General features: G+C 45.9%; 1 protein-coding gene across 4 annotated transcripts in view; it reads right to left on the reverse strand.

Annotated features, from left to right (window-relative positions):
- Positions 1-22,617, reverse strand: part of Ncald (neurocalcin delta) — a 284,369-nt gene that overhangs the window by 47,204 nt on the left and 214,548 nt on the right. The window contains exon 1 of one of the 4 annotated variants that reach the window (XM_050163152.1): positions 19,258-19,281. The exons of the other annotated variants lie outside the window; for them this stretch is intronic. The gene's annotated coding sequence lies outside the window, so the exon portion shown is untranslated. Of the gene's footprint in view, positions 1-19,257; positions 19,282-22,617 lie in introns of those variants that run through there. 4 annotated transcript variants of the gene reach the window in all.

A 22,617-nucleotide genomic window follows, 5' to 3' on the forward strand; every position in this document is an offset into this window, starting at 1 on the left:
CCCCCCCCCCCCCCGATGCCATGAGCCAAAATAAGTGTTTTCTCCCTTAGGTTGTGTGTCAGATGTTTTGTGACAATAGCAAAAAGTCACCAACCCCAGAAATGCATGTGTGTGCGCGCACACACACACACACACTGAGTTGAGGGCCCTTAGGTAGGTATTCTAGGAAAGGATTGGCTGACTCTGGAACTGGGGTTGAGTTTAAGGCACTGGTAAGTACTGTTAGAAGCAGTAAAACTGGGTTGGACTCACTGGGGGAATAAATGTAACCAAAAAAGATAACACATTATGTCTGTGTCCCCCAGATATTTTAAGAACAAGAGCTTGTTAGAGGGAAAGAGAAGAAGATGGCACTGTGATGCCAAGGGGACAGTCGCTAGAAGGAGGTGGGACCTCTACCAGGTGTTGCCCCTGGGAGGTCAAGGGTAAACGCCACTGTGTAGTAGTGTGGAAGCCACAGCGACCCTAACGACAAACTACCACAGGAGCATTGTGTTTGGGAGCAAACGAGAAAGGCAGGAGCCAGCGGGTCTGGGCCCATGGCCTAGTGTCTTTTCTCTTGCTGCCTTAAGACATTGTGACCAAAAGCAGCTTGCAGAGGGAAGGGCTTGTTTGACTTGTTCACCCCCATCACAGTCCATCATTGGGAGAAACAGAGACAAGAACTCAAGGAAGGGCAGGGATGTGGGACAGAGGCCATGGGAGAACACTGCTCACTGGCTTGCTCAGCCTTACACAGCCCAGGGCCACCTGCTGTGGGGCGGTACCACCTACAGCAGGCTGGGTCTGTCCACCCAATCATCAATCAGAAGACCCCACAGGCTTTCCAAGAGGCCAACCAGATGCTGGCATTTTCTCAGTTGAGGCCCCCTCTTCTCCTATGGCTCTAACCTATGACAAAACCCAAACCCAGTCTGAAAGACCTTCACTCTGAAGGGGTGCTGGATAGGGGTGCTGGATAGGGGTGCTCCTAGCCGGGATGAGGACTTTGGGTCTCACTTCGGGTGTGTTAATATCATCAGCCGCCGCTAGGGAGCGCTCCACCGTGGCGGCAGGTGCTTCCTATGCGACATTCTATCCAGGCCCCATGGTTTTCCAGTGTAGATGTTCATGCCACTGTGAGAGGAGACAGATGTTAAGAGAAACTGAGAAATGTCACAAAGCCAGCCAGTAAGTGGCTGCACCATGATTAGGCCAACTTGTTCTGATCAGTGAATCCCTCCATGACAGAGCCTGCCTCCTGCAGGAACACTGGTTTGTGGAGGGAGGGGCTGAGCATTGGCAAGTGAGAACTGTGAAGCTTGGCTTGAGAAGCTCTTAGCTGTGTAGAGAAGTGAGCAAGGACGTTTGTATCCTGGTCAGGTTCCCGTGTTAAAGAACAAGGCAGCAAATGCAATCTCTTAACACAGTCTTCTATGTACAGCTCCGAGTACACAAAACGTACCCGCCACCGCCTGAGGAGAGCCACAGCAAATCCCAGTTCCAGGCTGAACAAGAGAGAAGACACATTTCTGCCCTTTCCTATTAGGACACTGGTGTGGATCCAAGGAGCAACAGAGACCTTCACAGTTGCTACATTGTACCGACGGGAACAACATTCTGAAAGTGGGTCACTGCAAAAGGTCAGCGGCTGTCCTTGGCAGTGAAAGCTACCGGGCCTGCAGCTCTTCTCAAACCCCCACACGGACAATAATCCAGAGGGCACCAAGAACTGGTGAAGCTTTAGGATTACAGATACCTTTCAAGGGTATGCTTGGGTAAACATTTTTCTAGTAAAAAGAAAGATACTTGTCGAATCTTCATTTATGTCCAGAATGAGATTTGATCGGAGCGCTCGCCCGGGCTGTTGTCATGAAGAGAGAGAAAGGGTGAGGATATGAGTGTGTGGGGAAGCTCGTGACAAGGAATTGGGCACGAGGAAAAAGTTTTTCTAAATCCAACCTACTACATAGGATAAAATACCAGCTCAGAGCTCAGGAGGCTCAACACAGAGAAGGTTAGGAATACAGGGAACTCTCACCAGGAAGTACCGGGGCACACTGGAAACACCCTCTTCTCTCAGTGCCAGACTGACGCTTGTGGGCCATTTTAGCACGAGCCCGAGGCTAGTGTCTGACAGAGATCTGTGCCGCGGTCCCCCACTCCCCCGAGGCTAATGTCTGACAGAAATTTCAGCCGCGGCCCCCCCATGCTCTGGGGCCCCTCATCCCTGCAGCATACACAAACCTCATCTTCCGAGCAGTTCCCACAGAGTTCATACCCTCAGTCACCAAAGTCACCCGATTCTCACCCAAGAAGCTGCTCCGACGCCTCATGCACACAGCACAGCACCCCAAAGATTGCACCCCAAGTGCTCTTTCTGGTCTCCCCGACCCTATCGAATATCTTCTGATTTTCAGTTATTTTGGATTTTAGGAAAAGCTGCTTTTCAGACAAATTATAGCATATTCTCAAAGATGTTCTTCAGTTTCTTTGGAGGGGAACTGGTCATTTCTGTTCACAACACAAGAGAAACTTTAGAAGTCTGTCAGGAGGAAATAAGCTAAAGTTGGACTCCTAACCCAAACTTCCAAATTGTGAGTGAAATTTTCTATGTGTATAAACTTACACATTTTTTAAAATTGAAAACATGCAATAAATTCTGATAAAGGTTTCCCCTCCCTCAATTCCTCCCCTCCCATGTTCTCCTCACTACTCACTCACCCATATGCACACCCTCTCTCTCCCTTCTCTCTCTCTAGGATACAAATGGGCATATATATGATGATGTTGACAGAGAAGAAAAAATAAAAACAGACTTGCAGCTTCCTAGACTCCATCCTGCATGCCCAGCAGATGGTCCTCATTGATCTCCCTCTGCAGAAAGAAAGCTACTCATAACACCTGACCTATATGATTTTACAAGTACAGTGTCTTGGTTATTTTCAGAACAGTGGAAGGTCATATCTTTCTTCCCTTGGGAAATCACCCAGGCAAACTCTGTTGGAATTGTCGCCATTCGTTCTGACCACACTTCACAAAACAAAAACAGTCAGCCAGGTTAGCAGGGGATGCCCGTGCCCCGCCTCCTATTTGTTGAGATAGTTTGAACACCATCTGCACTGGACTCTTTCTTCTGCCCGGTTGTATGAAGGACGGAAAACCACGTCCTAATTTGAATTCTAACAAAAGACTTGAAGAAAAGTGTGCCCCTGTTTGTTTACATATATAAATTTAGAAGCACTGTGAAATCTCAGACAAAATTAGCCAGGGTGGGTGGCAGAAGAGGATTCAGATAACCCAGTTAAGAAAGCCTGAGCCACCTCCATTCCCAGGGCTTTGCAGAGTGCTGGCTGAAGGACGATGCCACCATGGACAGGGACCCACTGGTCCAGGAACAGCCCTCAACCAGGAGCAAAGGCCACCAACAGACTCTGTCCTTGTCATTGAGCATGAAGGACACAGAGTCCCGTAGTTCTGGAAGGTTCCTAACATCACTATTGCTATCTGATCCCAGAAATGCATCCCTTGCAGCCATAGACTTCGGGAGAACAGCCCCGGGTTTGAAGACCCAGCTGTGTGCTCCTGTGCCCTCCCACAGGGCAGCACCTACCAACTCCCTTGTGCAGATACTAGACCTCGGAAGAGTCAAAGGCGCAGAGGTTGGTTCCTCTCTGGAGATGCTCGGTTCATCACCTCAAAACAGCTGAATGTTGTTTGGGGTAAAGAATAATGCCGGGCACTGGGAGATCATCTCCTCAAAGACCTGAAGTTGACATTATCATCTGTAGCCCAGGTCAGTGGAAATACCATTTTCATTTCTGCATATTTCCCCATTATCCAAAGATTCCTAACAAACATGCTTTTATTCCCTGGCAACAAGTTACACAGAGCAATGATTAAAAATGACAGGTCCTGTGTGCAAACCCTCTGTTGGCTTCCCACAAAGGAGCAGGCTGGCAAGAAGCTGCTGTTTCTTATAAAGTCAGAGCGAGTGACTTGCCTGTGTGTGCCAACGGCCATCAGGGACAACCAGGATCTTGACACACTTGGCAAACAGTGCAAACTTCCAAGGCTTCTCTTTTTTCCTCCCAAGGCACAGGGCACAGGCAGCCCCAGCCATGTTCTCTAAAGTCAGACTTCCAAACGATTTCCAATATTGATGTGTTTAATCTAAAACGAATTGTGACTTACTTCTTATATGGGTTGCAGACAGTTTAGACTACATTGTATTTCAGGTTTAAAAAAAGCATACTTACTGAGGTTTGAAACAATATTTATAATAATAGGGCTTCTGATGTGGGATGTCTCTTTGTATGCTGTGAATATGTTTTATTATCATTGGTTAATAAAGGAGCTGACTCGGCCATGTAGCCAGGCAGAATAGAGCAAGGTGGGAAATCAAAATAGAGACACAGGGGAAAAAAAAAGGGACGGAGTCAGGGAGAAGCCAGCAGCCACTGGGGAAGCAGTATGTGAGGTAACAAGTCATGCACCTTGTGGTAAAATATACAATAATAGCAATGGATTAATTTAGTTATAAGAGCTAGTTAATAATAAAGCCTGAGCTAATAGGCCAAACAGTTTATAATTAATATTAAGCCTCTGAGTGGTTCTTTGGGAACTGGCAGGTTGGAGAGAAACCTCCAGTCACAGGCTTCCATGTAACTCTCTCTCGTGGGTATCTGTGATTGAACATTTAGTCAGCTGTGGCGATGTCTAGGAAGGCCACCAAACCAGAAGGAGGGAAAACCTTGCTGGAAGAGGTGGATTACTGAGGGCAAGTCCAATGTGCACCCTATTTCCATTTTAGGGGCACATACATGTATGGGGGCGGGGGAGGGAATTGAGACAGGGTCTCATTATGTAGCCCTAGTTGGCCTGGAACTTAGTTTGTAAAACAGGTTGGTCTTGAACTCTCTTAACTGCAGCTGCAATGTGACCAGCTGCATCCCATAATAGATGTTATCCCTCTTAAAACGTGAGTGTGGATACATTCCCACGCTGGTCACAAAATGTTTGGACTCAAGCTAAATGTTCACGTTTCCAGAAGGTTCCATAGGCAGGCCTCCCTAATGCAGGAGAGTGGTGACCCAGGAGAGACACTGCTGGATTAAATTGGGAGCTTGGGCAATCCAGGAGCACCCACTGCCTGGATTGGCGTTCTCAGCCCTACCTGCAAACGAACATTACCTTGTTAAGTCTTTTTTTTTTTTTTTGTATAGGATCCACAGTTGAATATTCAGTGAGACCTAGCAGTGATATTTTATTTAAAGCTCTCTCAGTTTTATGTGAGACCAATGTTCCTGAACACAGGTATCCATAGAACACTTTTTCTAAGTTTCAATCTCCACATATTCCTCCAAGGCTGGTGCGAGTGTGCTGACCCCGAGGCTGGCAGAGGGTTAAGGTCCGTGTGTCTGATTCTCATTCCTATCTGTTGTTGGGCTTTGGTTCCCTCCTCTAGTAATGGTATTTAATACTGATTTACCTCAGTGGTGGCGAGGCACAATGGTGTTGATGGTCATGGGGTATCGCTTAGACACAGTGGAAATGCAAGGACATTGGGTGTCTGCAGTTAAAAAAAAAAAACGGGACAGAGTATACTTTTACTTTATGAGGTTTGGAAATAAAAACTTCATGTTCCTTAGCTTACTCTTGGAGGAGAAGGAGGGAGATGGAGATGTCACTCTGAAAAGGTCAGTAGGGAAATGTGTATTAAGATTTGAAATTCTCACAGGAAATCATGCGTTGCTGGACCAGCGCCTCGCTGTCATGACCCCTGTGGTAGCTTGAATGCCACTGGCCCCCATAATCTTGTAGGGAGTGTGGAGCGGGATTTCTTTTGGCTGCCAACCAGCTCCCAAATGAAGACACAGAGACTTATTATTAGTTATGAATGCTCAGCCTTATCTTACGTTTGTCCCACCAGCTCTTATAACCTAACTTCACCTTTTCCTCTTTGTCTACATCTTGCCTTGGGGCTTTTTTACCTTTCTTTCTGTGTGTACTACTTTCCTGCTTCCTCTGTGTCTGTCTGTTTGTCTGTCTCCCTTTCTCTCCTTCCCCCTTGTTCTCTTCTCTCTTGAGCTTAGATTCCTCCTCCTACTTATTCTCTCTGCCTGCCAGCTCCACCATCTCTTTTGCCTGGTTATTGACCATTCAACTTTTTATTAGACCAATCAGGTGCCTTAGGCAGGTAAGGTAAAACAGCAACACATCTTTACATAATTAAAAAAATTCACCACACCTTTACATAGTTAAAGTAATAATCCACAACACAAGCAAATGTAACACATCCTTACATAGTTAAAGTGACTTTCCACAACAGGAGTGACACTAATTAGGAGGTGTGGCTTTGTTGGTGAAAGTGAAAGTGTGTTCTTCTCAAGGAAGTGTGGCACTGTGGGGGTGGGCTCTGAGGCTTCCCATGTTCAGCATACTGCCTTAGTCAACTTCCTGTTGCCTGCAAGATGTAGGACTCTCTGCTACTCCAGCACCACATCTGCCTGCATGCCACCACGCTCCCCACCATGAGGTAATGGGCTGAACCTCTGAAACTGTTCAACCCCAATTGAACGTTCTCTTTTGTAAGAGTTGTCGTAGTCATGGTGTCTCTTTATAGCAACAGAAAACCTTTACTAAGACAACTCTGTCCTCCTTTCCCACATGGCCAGCCTCCAACTCAACATGGACTCACTGTGTATCTATTATAAGCTGGATACTCTCCTATGCTTTAAGGAAGACAAAGACAGCATGCTCCCTGCCCATTATGGCCCACTTAGGTAGCCAGATCCTGAAATCTGACAGCCCTGATCTTTGGCTATCTGTACTGAGGGATTCACAAGGACTCTATAGAGAAGAGTTAACTTGGTCAGAGTTGACTTTGGTTACAGTGGTCCGGACAAGAGCCCAGGATACATACCTACAAGAGTTTCTAGGGAAGCTACCCGGTCCACCCTGTGGGGTTGGTGGTGGGACTATGACTTCATAGTTTACTCTCCCCTGAAGGCAAGGCCTTGATACTTAAGGCAGATGGCATAGGACCTGCCTCCCATTGTGTGCGGAGCTGCTGTAAGGGTTTGAAGCTCCTGGTGCTCGTGATCTGTCCTATCTCAAATCCTTATAGACTGAGGCCTTGGGGAAGTGCGAGTGGATTTCCAGGTGTGAGTTAGGAACTACCAATGGAGTTTTAGAAAGAGGTGAATCTCACACCCTCACCTATAGGTTCTGGACCTAAAATTCTGAATTTAGTCAGGCACCTGCACCTCTCAACAATTCCATAAGCTCTGGCTCCAGCCCAGAAAGAAACCTGTCCATAGATATTGTAACGGGAAGATTCCACCAAGGACCCAGAGTCAGCTCAGGGAGGTGCTCCTCATGGGCCCAGCAGTGCAGACTCAGCTGAGACTAAGCAATTCGAGGACCTCTGCATCCCTGCCAGTATCACCCCTAGGGCATCTTTCTTTCCTCAAGACTTCAACCCTCGCTGCTGCAAGGACTTCTGGGAGTGCATCCCTGGATGCCGGGATTTTATACTGTGGCATCCCCAGACCTCATTTTCTGATCAAGGTACCCTGGTACTTCACCAAGATTGCTTCTGAGTCACAGAACTTGGGACATCCCATTCTCTAGTGTCACACAGCTAACCTCACAATGTTGATAAGTTGTATAGCTTCATTCTTAAGAAGTTGGGAAGTCACAGATGGACAGATGGCCCCTTGGAGTAACCCAGGCAATCCTGTGCATGGGCAAAAAAAAAAAAAAAAAAAGGATTCTACTTGTCCATCGAGACCTTCAAAATCCTGGAATAAATTAGCCTCAGAACTCAAAGATGGCTGATGTGTGTAGGACGCGGCAGCAGTGAAAAGGGTCGATACAGAGACTGGATGACATAGCCAATAGTAGAGCCCCACCTCTACCTGAATAACCTCGAGAGAAAGTGCTCCATGACTACTTCAGGAAAGGCAGTCTCCTGCTGTCCTTGAGCCTCTCTCTTTTCACTCATTACCCTCATATTTATTGAGCATCTACTTTGCAGATAAAATAACACACATCTCAAAATTAAAAGATTAATTTTGATTAACCAGGAATTGAGAGAGCCTACTTATTCCCGACAACTAGTAGGTTTTGTTTTGAATGAAATTATTGGAAATTGTAGGCAAAGCCCTCTGAGGAGACTTTCCAACATAGCACAGGGCATTTCTGAGATAGGAAGCCAAGCAGTTCCGTGAGCAAGCAGTGCACCACACCTGCGGGTCTTCACCCACCACCCGCTTCAAGCAGGCAACAGAAACCAAGCGTGGCTTACAAGCACCATTCCAATCTACCTGCAGCTTTGGAACACTCCTGGGAAGAGACGGCTTGCAGTCTCTGACGCTGCAAGCATATCCTTTGATAGAGACTTGCAAAAAAGATGGGCACAGACTTTAAATCATGATTGTATTCAACCACTGGGCACAGACTTTAAATCATGATTGTATTCAACCACGAAGAAGGCTTTCCTGATGCCCATTGAACTGAGGCAATGACAATAGTTTTACTGAGGCCTGCACTCCCAGGCTGGTAATAATTAAAGAACTTCTCAGAACACACGGGCACAACAGAGATACGAGGTTTGGTTTGGAAGAAGTAGTGACTGATAGCTCTCTGTGATAGCACACCGAAGGGTGTGCTCCGCCTTGACCAAATTATCCCCTTTGCCTAGAACGCCCTTCTCCAGAGCCTCTCCAGACTACCAAGGATGCCAGGGTCATTTTAGCAAGGAAAGACAGTGCACCTCCTCCTAAGGCCAACATCAAAGCATGTTCATTTCTTTGTTCTTTCATTTAGCCTTTCGCCTGTGTTACGCGCCTTGCCACAGACTTACGGAGGCACCGTGTTTACCACAGGGGAACTTTCAGTCTTAACGGAAGAGGACAGACTGAAACTGTACAACTGTGGGATCAGAGATTGTAGCTAGGGTTTGCATTCTACGTCTTTATACAGAGCTGAGACAGAGGAGTGGGCCTGAGCCCGGGGCCAGACTCATGTGATCCACTGTTTTTCACTTTGTTCACTTTATAAAATGATCACATTTATCATATGAGTCTATTCACAATGTACACTGGTTTATATTATTATACCAGGGCAGGAAGTGTTGTTGGTAACAGTGAAGGAAAGAATAGCTCCATAGAAAGTTGACATATGCTATGGCCCCACGCCAGGCATGAGCCAACACCCTGGGCCAATCACCCTCGATGTGCACAGAATCTAACTTAAAAACCCACGTGCTTATGTCTCCCAGGAAATGTGTGGGAAGGAAGACATCCAGAAGAGGGTGGGATCAGTAGAAATACATTTGAAGGATCTTCTGGGAATTTATGGAAAACATCACAGATGTGGTTGAATCAGGCCAATAAAAATTAGGATATAAAACAGATTTCAGAGTGAGCAGTTAAGAGGTGAGTGCTGTTCCTTCCCACAGAACCCCGTGGAATGTCAGTCTCAATTAACAAGGAGGAGGTGGCTTTTAAGAAGGCTGTGCAGAACGCTGGGTCCCACCTTTTTCTCCCTGACTCCACGCTGCCCAGAAGGGTGCACGTCAGAAGTTCACTCCTGGAAACAAAGCATCCTTCATGTTGGCAGCTGGGACAGGCATGAGCCTCTTGTCTGCTTCTCACACGTGTGCCTTCTATGAGCAGCTCCCAGGTCCAGCTTCAATGACAAGAAGCAGAACACTATTCCCCCATAACTACCCAGGGATTCCCCTGGCTACCTCCGCCTGTCAACTCAGCTCTTTATTAATTTGGCTGAGCAAGTCAACTCTTAACCATCACTGAGGAAAAACAAAGGACATAAGGGGCTGGAGCCTGGGGGCTGGAGCTATTGCTCAGTGGTTGAGGACACTGGCTGCTCCTCCAGAGGTCCCAGGTTTGATTCCCAGCATCCACAGGGTGACTGATAGCCATCTAAAATTCCAGTTAGTTACAGGGGATCTGACGCTTTCTTCTGACATCTGTGGGCAACAGGTACAGACATACATTTTAGGCAAAACACTCATAAAATGATAAATAAAACCAAACTAACTAGGCTCCACGGGAGGCTGAATAATTGCAATAAAACCATACAAAACTGAATCTGTGACGCAAAGGACAAAGTTGGGGAAAATCTTCGAATTCATGTAAAAACAAGTGAAGAAAAAAAGAGAGAAAAGCGGGAACACAGCAGAGAGTGTCAGGATGTTAAAGAAGAGGAAAACAGAGATGTCACTTCAGGAATGCTTTCCCAAAGAAGCCTTGAGTCAACCGGGATTTCAAAATCCTGGAACGCAATCATGAAGATAAATCAAACCAAACCAACCAAACAAACAAAACCTGAAAGACATAGCTAGACCCTTTCTAGTGAAATTTATGATCAGCAAGATAAGGAGGAAGATACTAGAAGCCCACAGACGTGGGAGAAGCCCCCCTTCCAAAGGCATCAAAATAAAAATGGCAGCTAGCTTCCCTTTGGCTTTTTATGCTTCTTGAAGACAATGGAACGAAGGTCACAAATTCATGGTGGGAAGTTATCTTGACTATATTCTCAATTATAGGGTAAATTGAAGATCACAGTCCTTTACCATTAAAAAATTTTTATAAATAAATACACCACAGGAAGACTGAAAATGACTTGAGAGAGGCGAACCTGGAGACAATGGGAAACCTCCATTTGTCATGGGAAAAACAGCCCAGCAGACTGGCTGGGTTTGAAAGCAATCCAAGGAGCTTGGTAAAGAGAAGATTTAACAAGACACAAGATTTGAGCCAGGGATTCAAACCCCCAGTTTAACTCACCTCTTCTACTATTAAAGTAAAGTTAAATGCAACACAGTTTCTAACCTTAAAATAGCAGTGGCTAGCCTGAAGCCACAAGACACCAACAGTGATATTTCTTCTGTATTTTCTAAATTATCTACCACAGTCTCCTATATTCTACATAAACATGTCTCTTCCAAACATCCTACCAGAAGCACACGCAGCTTTTATATTCCTTGCCTAAATGAACCTTCACTCTATCATGACTGAATAATTAAGAATTAGGAAGGAACCTGGGGCATGTCATGCATGCCCTAGACTTGATTCTCCAGGTCAACTGGAGAAGACAAAGATCCCGAGAAATGTCAGAAGACAAGTGGATAAGCAATAAGAAACAGAAAGCACAGTGGGCGTTTAAGCAATAACGGAGCACACAAAACTCAGAAGCCGAGCTGCCAAGAAGAGGCAGGTCAAGAACTCCACTGCCTGCCTCTGGATTTTCCGTGGGTCTGTCCACTTGTGTGAGGGGGTGGTGGCGTCCCTGCTGGGGGTCTACTGTTCTTTCTGGAAGGGACACCGTGGACTCTGCTTTCTTTCTCTGTTAAACCTCCTTTCTGCCAGGAGAGCAGTCCTTAGGTGCGGTCAGCTTTTGTTTTCTCCCCCAGTGGTGCTTCTCTTTGATTATACACGTCTTTCTCTAGTCTCAGTGAGAGAGGAATTAAGCTTTGGTAACTGAAAATTTAAGCCTATATCTATTAAGAAACAAGTCCCCTTCAGAGTAAAACCCTAATCTCTCAGCTCTTGATTGATTTTTAACTTTTAATTAGAAATATAATTTAGTTGGAAATCAGAAATTCCTGATTTACAGATGTTATCTGACCTCCAAATTCTCATTTCCATTTTAGAGCCCTCTTTCTTCTACGAGAGTAAAATTATATACAATGTTTCCCCTTAAAAACATTTGCAGTGGCTAATTTTAGGCAGCAGATAATGTAGTGGTATTTCATTTTTTCATTGTCTTCTGTTTTCCAAATGTTCTACTCTATCATAAATTGATTTAATCTGCTATTTAAGATGACTATTAATTAAAGACTGCCCTAGTTTCCCTTCGTGTTGCTGTGATAGAACACTTTGACAGAGTAACTGAAAGAAGATTCATTCAGCTGACAATTCCAAGTCACAGCCTATCACTGTGGGGCTGGCGAGGCTGGAGCTGGAAGCACCTGGTGGTATCCACAGTCAGGCCTAGAGGGAGCACGAAGGCATGCCCTGTTCAGCTCCCTTCCTCTTTAACCCTGTAGACCCAAATCCAGGGAATGGTGCTGCTCACGCTTAGGCCGGGTCTCCCCACACCAATCAACCTACTCAAGAAAATCTCTCCCAGACATGGCCCCCAACAATCCTGATGTAGATGGCCCCTGACAGACCCTGTCTTCCCAGGTGAATCTGGGCTCCGTGAAGTCGGCAATTTAGTCACCATCACAAGGACCAACACAAGACTGAGACTCACACTGGGGTCAGACAACTTCCCAGGTCCAAGGATTTTCTTTAGGGTACTCAGGATGGCATGGTAAATGATTTCATAAAAACGGTACCCACCGCGCTGCAGAGATGGCTCGGGGTGATCTCAGCAGGTAAAAACACCTGCTGCTCAAACCTGACGGTCTGACTTCCACCCCCAGAACCCACAGTGGAAGGAGGGAACCTACTCCCAAATTGGTGCTCTGGCATGTGTGTGAGCACACACACACATACACACAGACATGCACACTCAAATTGAAAATGAAAGAAAATGAAGGTGACTAGTAGATTATTATTTTAAGGTGTGTTATTGTTACTTTTGTTTATGCTCTGGAACATTTGTTTAATGATGCAAAGATGTGTTTGATGAAATAAGATTCAACTGTGGTCTGGAGGCTGCAGCAACTAGCTGACAGGAAGTAGTAGGGAGGAGCCAGGTACAGAAGGGCAAGGCAAGGGGGGAGGGGAATGTGAGGACTTCCTGGGAGATGCGAGGAGGCGAACTGCTTGCTATTAAGCCTCCCTGGGAAACGGGATTCTACCTCAACCTTTGAATCTCGAATTCTTTAGCAGGACAGAGATTTAGAGAAGGTCCCTTAGTAGTTTTGAAAGAGACGGTGCCTGAGAGAACAAAATTTCTTCAGGCCGAAACCCTGAAGCTGCTAAGCAGAGTTGTAGTTGCTGACTAGGGTAGTGTAGTTTAAAAGGCAGACAACTAAGAAAGAGGACAACAGTGGCCGATATCATCCCTCCATCTCCTCCTTCAATCTCAGGAACATAAGTCCACTTTTGTACATCTGAAATCTGTATGTCAAGAAATACTATATACGTTTCCCCACTGGTAAATGCCTAAGGACGGTTCTAATCGGTTCAGGTATTTTAATGCAGACCTTATTACTCGAAGAACATGCACAATAGATAAAAGACAGGCCCTACTTCAAAATGTTCCTGTTTAAAAACTGTCAAGAGTCTGCCCGGAAGTTGGTGGGAAGGGAGGCGGCTGTAGTCATGTAATGCAGCGGTTCATAACCTGTGGGTCACAACCCCTTTGAGGGGTTCAACAACCCTTTCCCAGGGGCTGTGTATCAGACACCCTGCATACCAGATATTTATATTATAAATTCCTAACAGTAGCAAAATTGCGGTTATCAAGTAGCAACAAAAACAATGTAACGGCTGGGGTCACCACAACGTGAACTGTGTGTATGAAAGGGTCTCAGCGTTAGGAAGGTTGAGGACCACTGCTGTAATGGTTCTGAAGCTTCACCTTGGGGAGACTGGAAAGTTCTGGAGATAGAGAGAGGTAACATTGTGACACAGGTGAATGCCATTACCACCGCCAAACTGCGCATTCAAAATCATTGAAATGGCAAAACTGACGTGTAGATTTGACCTCAGTGGGGAAAAGTTTTCTATTGAATTTAAGTCTGGGCGCACTATGACAAGAGGCCTGCTGTTTTTATAATACAATATACTCAGTCTCTTTCAGCCAATCAGGAACAGAGCCAGGCCGGTACTTTTGGGAACTAAGCAGCTGATCTTCCTGCCAGGGTGGTGATGGGGCAGGGATCACCTCTCAGTCAGTCACTGACATTCATTCATGGGTTCCTTGGAGGGTCAGGGGAGGAGACGGTCTTCTAAATTGCAATGGTTGACTTGAGGTTGAAGCATTCTGAGGATGAGCCCAGAGGGTTTTCAGTTTCTTTCAAACAGTGGCTTTTGACTGCATCATTCTTTAGCGGCTTCCATTGCATGGGAAATATTTGACTATAGCGGCGAAAGTACTTGGAAGAAAACTAACTTCCACGTAAATTTTGGTCAAGGTCTCTGGGAAGGAATGGCCCAGCGGGTGCATGCCCATCCGTAGCCACTGCTGGCAGATGAACTTACTATAGGGGCTCCCAGCTTGGCAAGGTTGCCAGGCCACTCCTTGGGAGGGAGCAAGGAGCTGCAGAGGGCCATGGCCCCGGGATGTGGAATTTATGTCCACTTAGAAGCTGTTTGCAAGGGTAAGGCCTAGTTTTCCTCATCACCAGAGCCGCAGTGACTGTCCCCAACTCTTCTGGGACTGTAGGTAACTGGAGAGCTGAAACAATGTTGCTAATCCAGTTTCCCTCGTGCCAGGACTCTGGACAACATGGATCCCCAACATGCTGGGCTAAGCCACTATCAATACAGAATCTGACCTTGCACTCCAATAGAACGGTTAGCAAAGGCTTTTGTTGGCCACACGAAGATTTGTCTTCCACTTTGTTTTACATTACATATGTCATGCATACATTTTTCAACGTATGAGTCAAAATATTTTTTCTTAAGAATTCTGGCTAAGAACATTCTGATAATTGCCTAATACAGTATTGGTGACTGTAGTCAAAGCTGTCAGATGTCATGAAAGGTACAAAGGTTTACTACTAATACTTCCCCAAACAGTTCAGGTTTTCACTGGTGAATCGAGCTCAAGATTTTTCAGAATAATGAGGTGGCTTAGTTACTGTTCTATGGCTGCGAAGAGGCACCCTTACCAGGGCAACTTATAAAAGGAAGCGTTTAATTGGAGCCTTGCTTACAGTTTCAGAGGGGGAGCCCATGGCCATCACCCTGGAGAATATGCTGGCAGACAAGCGGGCATGGCACGGAAGCAGGAGCTGAGAGCTTCCGCCTGGATCCAGAGGCAGCAGGCAGAGAGCACCTGAGACTGCACCTGGTGTGGGCTTTTGAAGCCGTAAAACCCACCCCTGGTGACACCTCTTCCAACAAGACTAAGAGCCAAACTTTCAAATACATGTGAGCACACAAGGCAATGGTCCAGGGTTTTCATTAGGGATAGTAATTATAATTTTTTTTTTTTCGAGACAGGGTTTCTCTGTAGCTTTGGGGCCTTTCTTGGAACTAGCTCTTGTAGACCAGGTTGGCTTTGAACTCAGAGATCCACCTGCCTCTGCCTCCCGAGTGCTGGGATTAAAGGCGTGCGCTACCACCTCCTGGCTAATTATAATTTTCATGAAGTCTTGAAGTATTCACTTGGTTTGGGGATTTGTAGGATGGTGACTGACACCTTTAAAACTGTGCTTCAGAGCTCCAAACACCACTCAGTCAAACTGGAAAGAGCGCGACAGCTCACACAGCAGGGGCAAATGAAGACACATTTTTTTTTTTTAGCTTAGAAGTTAGAGATTTCCTATGAGCAAAATGGAGAAAAACGAAACAGTTCCTTAACGTATCTATCCAGACCTTTTTAACAAACCTGGGTGTGGCAAAGGGAAGAGGCCATTAACACATCGCATCCCTGTGAACGCATTTGCTGCCTCAGCGCCTCTGACCTCCGCTAGCTTCCCACTGCCCGAGCTGACCAATGCAGCTTAAACGGAAGCATTTCAGGTCCTCTGTAGGCTTCCCTTAGGGATTCCAGGGTTTTAGGTTTCCTAACCACTTTCTTGATTTCAAATGGGTAGATACTCTTTGGGGTCCTAATATTAAATATATAATGTTACCCATGAATCATCACTTGATATCCATTGTTCAAGTCAAACTTTCCATTCAAGCTCACTTCCTGTCAAAAGTCATCTCAGTCTACGAGAATCAGTGAGTACCTCCATGAGACCAGGATCCAGACATTTCACCAGGATAGAGGGCAGAGCTCTCTCCTCGGCCATAAGTACTGCCCCGGCCTCCCTAACCAGAGTGTACGCTTTGCTAGAAGCATCCAACTTAGTGACACCTTTTGTATCTTTAGTAAAGAAAGCCCATTGGCAGGTCACTGACAGACAGATAACAGCCTCTGTCACCAATGGACACCAGTGTCTCTCACTGAGTAGTCCTCAGGCAGAAGAAAGCTGTTCACAGCTGCCCAGCTGCACGAGTTGACAATTAGTGAGAGCATATAGGAATGGGCACTTCTTAGGGGAACACAGGAGCAGCTCAAGCACGCATAGGATTCAGAGGCACTGACCTCTCTGCAGCAGAAGGCATGTAGATGCCTCTTCAAGCAAATGCAAAGGGACAGCGTTTCTGAGGATTCTAGTGTTCTGTTTGCTTGGCATGAGCAGCCACAAGCCAGCAGGACATTTGCCATTTTGGCAGCTTGGTTAAGAGGAGAAAGGGCTGCTGGGTGAGCTAAATATTACCCCACCAAGGGATTTCCCTAGTTTTACCATTAGAATGAAAAATAGTCCCTAAAGCACTGGGAATGGCAGAGAGTGCCAAGGAGACAGCGAGGCTAACAATAGCACAGTAGGCAGCCGATTAGATAGAGGATGTGTGTAGATAGAGGATGTGTGTGTGTGTGTGTGTGTGTGTGTGTGTGTGTGTGTGTGTGTGTGAAAGGCAAGACAAGGACAAGGAAGAAAGTACAAATGTTGCTGTGCACACAGACCTCCACAGGGAGGGATGGCAGGCAGGAGGATGTGGGTGAGGTTTCACTAGGGTGCACAGCTGATCACTGTAAACCCACAGCATAGAATATAGGCTGCTGTTCTGAATTTACAGGCGGGGTGTGTCCTCAGCTCACTCATGCTTGTGTGGGAATGTGGGTATGTGGTATAGGCAAGGGCAGTGTGTGTGTGTGCATGTGGGTATGCATGGACAGTGTGTGTGTGTATTGTGTGCATATGGGTATGTCATATATATGCATGGACAGTGTGTGTGTGTGTGTGTGCATGTGGGTATGTAGTGTATGTATGGGCTCTGTGTGTATGTATGTGTGTGGGTATGTAATCTATGGATGGACAGTATGTGTGTGGTGTGTTTGTGAGCATGTGTGTACATATGTGTATGTGTGTATGTAATGGGCAATATGTGTGGTATGGTGTGTGTATGTATATGTGTATGCATGTGGGTATGTAGTATATGCATGGGCTGTGTGTGTGTGTGTACATGCACATGTGTGTGGTATGCACTTGTCTGAACAGGTACACATGGAGGCCAGAGATTGATGTCAGAATTTTTTTTTTTTTGTTTGTTTGTTTGTTTGTTTTTTTGAGACAGGGTTTCTCTGTGGCTTTGGAGCCTGTCCTGGAACTAGCTCTTGTAGACCAGACTGGTCTTGAACTCACAGAGATCCGCCTGCCTCTGAATTTTTTTTTTTTGACTGCTTTTCCATCTTGTTTTTGAGACAAGAGCTCTTACTTGGACCTAGAGCCCTCCATGTCAGCTAGACTGGCTGGCCAGTGAGCCCTCAAGGATGGGCGGGTCCTACTTCCCCGCCCACCCCACCTTGCCCAGTAAAGGGGTACCCACTATGTCTGGGAACCTGAACTCAGGGCCTCAAGCTGGCATGTTGAGCCTCTCGCAGACTGAGCTATCGTCGTTGATAAGTTGATTAGTAACGAAAAGACATTTTTCCACAAATTATTTTAGGCTTGGTTAGACACTTACATGAGAGCACAGAAGCCTTTTAACCTTTATGTTTCTAAAGTTGAGGCCGCCATGAGAGTATTGCACCATTAGCTTTGAAACACTCCTTACCCCAACGACCTAAAACATTAGGTAAAAGCTTTCGGGCTTAAGACCACTGTGAGGAGGGGCTCAGAAAGAAAACATATCCAGGGTTAACCTGGCAGAGAGACCACAGCTGGGGTCTGGAGTCATCTGTAGATTCCTCATTCACAGATTCAGCTGTGGACAATGGGCATTGTCGGGGCCATCAGCCTAAACAACAGTAAGGCCTCTCCATATTGTCTGGGCTTCTTCACACATGGAGGCAGGGATGCAGGGATGAATATAACACATGAGATAAACATAGAGGAAGGGAAATTTTTAATGCTCTCCCCTTGAAATTCATGTTACCTCATTTCACTATGGTCTCTCAGTTGGGCCAATCACAAGCCCATTTAGGTAGGAGGGATAGTATACTATTCCACCTCTTGATGAATACTGACAATATTTCACAAAAGCCCATGGGAGTGATTAGGATTTTTTGACCAGTTTTGGGGGTTATAATCTGCCCCACGCTCTAACTGCACTTCTAGGGGAAACACACTATGCTCTCCTGGAAGAGCCACGCTGCAGGGTGAAAGCAGAGCCACACGGAGCCATGCTGCAGGGGGAACACACAGCCACGCTGCAGGGGGAACACACAGCCACGCTGCAGGGTGAAGGCAGAGCCACAGGGAGCCACGCTGCAGGGGGAACACAGAGCCACAGGGAGCCACGCTGCAGGGGGAACGCAGAGCCACACAGAGCCACGCTGCAGGGGGAACGCAGAGCCAGGACTCCGGAACCGAGCGTTAGAGCTTCCTTATCTGTTTCTGTGTCACTGGGAAGTTTGTCTTGTCCTTTGTATCTCTGTTTCCTCATTAAAATAAAATCTGGGATATTGTGGGGGAAATAGAACTTAGAAATCTACACAGCTTCCTTAGAGTTGTCTATATCGTAACACCAGGGATACACCTTCTCTAACCCTGGAAATGCTTTGGCCTGGCCTCTGGATGGTGCTGGCATCATTGATAGAGTCTGAGATAACTGATAGAAAGTCAAGTTTTTGGGTGCTTAATATCTGTCAGTTACTATGAAAGGAGGATGATGGGTACTGGTGTTATCCAGATGGGAAAACCATGCCTGTTTAAAAAACGCTAACAGAAAGTGCTAAAGACAGGATTTGCACTCGGGGCAGCTCAGGAAGAGCCTAAGTCCCTGGGTGACTGCGAAACAGCAGTTTTTCTCAAACCAGATTTGTGACCAAGGGAAGACAGGCAGTATTGTATTAGACCCTGGAACACGGGTCTGTTTGTCGAAGCTGAGAGCCTATTCTTAACTGGGTTAACACAGGAAACATGGGAGCTACTTGGGCACGAATATAAAGACGGCTCTATAGAAAAGAAAGTGGCTCCCATTGCTTGAATAATCCCGAGTATTGGCTAAGAGTAAATCATTCTCCTGGTCACTTATCTCCTGAATGAGGGGACAGATAACCTTTGGTCCACTGGGAACAGGCTTGACATCCCTGGAATCTCGGAATCTGCGAGGGGAACAGATCGCTTACCCGTGAAGCTGGCTGTACAGCAGCTACCTCTTGGGAAGTTTGATTCTGGAGTAGACTTTCGTGGTTTCCAGGTTCTTTGTCTTGTTTCCTTTGATGCATTTTAGTGAGGACTTTCTTTTCTGACCACAGTAAACAGTGCGGCTGTCAGGGAGGGATCCTGGTTGCAGGCACACACAGGTTTCTGATTCCCTACCCAGTCAGAGTGTAAGTGTCCCTTAGAGTTCCTTTACAGTTGACTGTGTGTGTGTGTGTCCCAACAGCGGGGCCCTGACTTGTTTTGTTTCTCAAAGCAGATCTCATGATCAATATTGGCACACAGTAGGTGTTCAGAACTTACTGAGTGTATCAAAGCCCAAATGCTTGAGTCAAAAGCTTAGTCAAGAAGCCAGAGTCTATGAAATCAAGCCACCAGCGCTCTCCACTCCAGCGGTAGACGTTCAAAATGCCTAAAATAATGTGATGGCCACAGAAGCCAACTGATAATGATCGACCGTTGGCTGATCCTGCTGCAACTGATCCTTGGTAAGAGATGGGAAGGTAGAGGATGCTTTCGCTGTTAGGGAATGCTATTTGTTATTGCATCTTCGAAATCACCTGTGGTCTGTGGGAGTCCCCTTAGCATGCAGTCATTCCGTTTAGTATGTATTACCAGCAGGTGGACATACAGTAACAGAAAGTCATTTCAGAATCATCATTTAAACCGTGTTACCTTGATGCAGTGATTAGTCTTGACTGTCAGCTTGACAGGATCTAGAATCACCTAAGAGATAAATCTAAGGGCACATTTGTGAGGGATTTCTAGCCTGGGGTAACTGGAGATGAGAAAACCCATCCTGCCTGTGGGAGGCGCCATCCCATGAGCTGGGGCCCTGAACTAAATAAAAAAGGGAACAGCAAACAACATCTCATCCTGCTCCCTGAAAGTAATGTGACCAGCCACTTCATGGTCCTGCTGTCCTGCTGTCCTGTCGTCCCTGCCACGATGGACCACATCCCTCTAGTCGTGAGCCAGATCAATGCCTTCCATTGTTAGTTTGCCTTTGGTGGTGTTTTTGTCACGGCCACAAGCAAGTAACCAGTACACCTGTGCACAGGCCTCTACTGTGCTGGAGTGACTGAGCAGAACTCAGATGCCAAGGAGAAGCTTCCTAGTGAGCAAGGCAACAACAGGAAGATCTTTTAGATCACTGACTTCTTGCTTACAAACTAATTATAGAACTTTATTGTGATAGGAGTATGTTCCATTAAAATTGATTAAATTATCATTATTATGAGCAGCAGTAGGAGGAGCCCGTGTGTGCGCCGGTGCCTGGGGAGGACCGAAGAGGGCCTCAGATCTCCTGATTGGAAGTAGAAGCAGTTGTGAGCCACTTGGCATGGCTTCTGGGGGCTGAACTCAGGCCCTTTCAAGGAGCAGGAAGTGCTCGTATGCACTGAGCCATTTTAGCATGACATCAATGGCATCTACAGATATATATTTCATAAATAAATGTAAGCACAGAAATTTAAAATCAGAAATGGATTGATATTGGTTTGGAGACCGTGGCACCAGGGAACTTAAATATTTGTCATACAATTTCTGTATACAGGTCTTAATGAGCACTGAATTTTATGGCCTCCCTTCTGGAAACAATTTTAAAAATGTTAAATTTTGTAATGCTGTTCCTAATTGGCTTTCCACCACAAGGCAGCACTTTAAAAATAAAGTTGATTTTGTAAAAAAAAAAAAATAGTGACACATTCCTTTCTGTGCTGAAATTTCCAACACTACCATTAAGAGGCAAAGGGCAGTTGGAGATCTTAGACTTTTCCAAGTTTCCCCGCAGGTTTCCACAGAGACTCAGTCTCCACGCAGGTGTTTTTCCTAATCCAAAGAGCAAGAACTATTCGAGAACATCCTCTTTGGTAATCCCTCTGAGAATGCACGAAGGAAAATCGCTCAGTTCCATTTCAGATTCAAGGGATTTGGATTTGGTTTAAACAACAGCTTGTGCAAAACATCTTAGCTCCATTCTTTCACGCTGGGGCGGTAGGTGATGATGTAATCCAAAGGCCGGCTTTGGACTTTCTAAACACAGGCTGTCACAGCTGCCAACTGACTGCAGAGCTCCCCAGTGGCACACACGGAAGCCAGCACTAGTTCCTTCTCTTTCAAAGCAATGTGGGGAATGGGAGCTTTTCTGGTATGTCGAGGTAAACGATAACATTTGCACCTCCTGCTTCCAGCACAAACATGTTGTGCATCCAGCTCAGCTTTCTCGGGAAGTGTCTCCTTTTCCCACTTCCTGTTGAATGCATACCATTCTGGAGGCTCCTGACAAGTCAGCCTTATGCGGCTGGAAATAGCTTTGCTTGTTGTCAGTTTGCGTCTATGTATGGTTTGCTTTAAGCTAGAAGGTCTTTAATGCTTGCTCTAAAGGTTGTTAGCGCATGGAGCACTTTCTCGAAGGATTCCTTCTCTGGATCTCATATAGTGCCTGACATGATCATCTAAGCACCGCTTCGTCACCTTCCCCGTGCGGATAAAGGTCTCCGTAAACAGCCACAGCCCTCCGTGGTGCGTGGTTTGAACTTGCATAACGTGTCAACACTCTGTTTCCCTCATTACCCATAGTGAACAGGGTGAGACTCTCTCAGTCCAGGTCACAGAAGACTTAGGATGACAAAGGCAGAGGAGAGCAAAGACAGGTCACAGCTGAGGGACCACGCCACCCATCTCTGCACCAGGTATTTAGAGAATACTGTGACATTCTCATGATCCAAGAATAAAATCAGATGCTGTGGAACCAAAACGAGGCTATGGACTTTGTGCAGTGGGTCTGAGTGCTTTTGGTCACACAGACTCACATATTAGTTAACTCTAAGGCAGACAGAATTCAGAAGAACCCTGGGAACTTAGGTGGTTAAAAACATGACATCTTTCATTTCCACAACCCCAAACTGAAATTCAGTATTTCCTTCCTTTACAATGTGGGTCACAAATCAAAATGGTTGTGACATTGTTTCCAAGAGAAATCACAGATATTTGCATTTCGTATGGTAGTTGTTAGACTAGCTCAGTCTCAAAACAGCATTCATGGATAACGCCACTCCAAAATTATGATCGCCATTGCAGCTGCTGCTGCTTCGTATGATTTAAGAACATATCAACAAAGTACATATACTATCCTAATTAAAGAAATAGTTCATTTTATTTTTTATTTTTGAGATTATAATGTAATTATTCATCTCTCCCCTTCCCTTTTCTCCCTCCAACCTCATCCATATACCTCCCCCCCCCCGATCTTTTTCAAATTCATGGCCTCTTGTTATTTTGAACACATTTTAACGGAAAGTGGCTTCCTTTGCAACCGGCATGAT

This window comes from Alexandromys fortis, unplaced genomic scaffold (genome assembly GCF_014885135.2).
Source record: "Alexandromys fortis isolate MF-2015 unplaced genomic scaffold, M_Fortis_MF-2015_v1.1 scaffold_17, whole genome shotgun sequence".
In the NCBI taxonomy this organism is placed as follows: domain Eukaryota; kingdom Metazoa; phylum Chordata; class Mammalia; order Rodentia; family Cricetidae; genus Alexandromys; species Alexandromys fortis.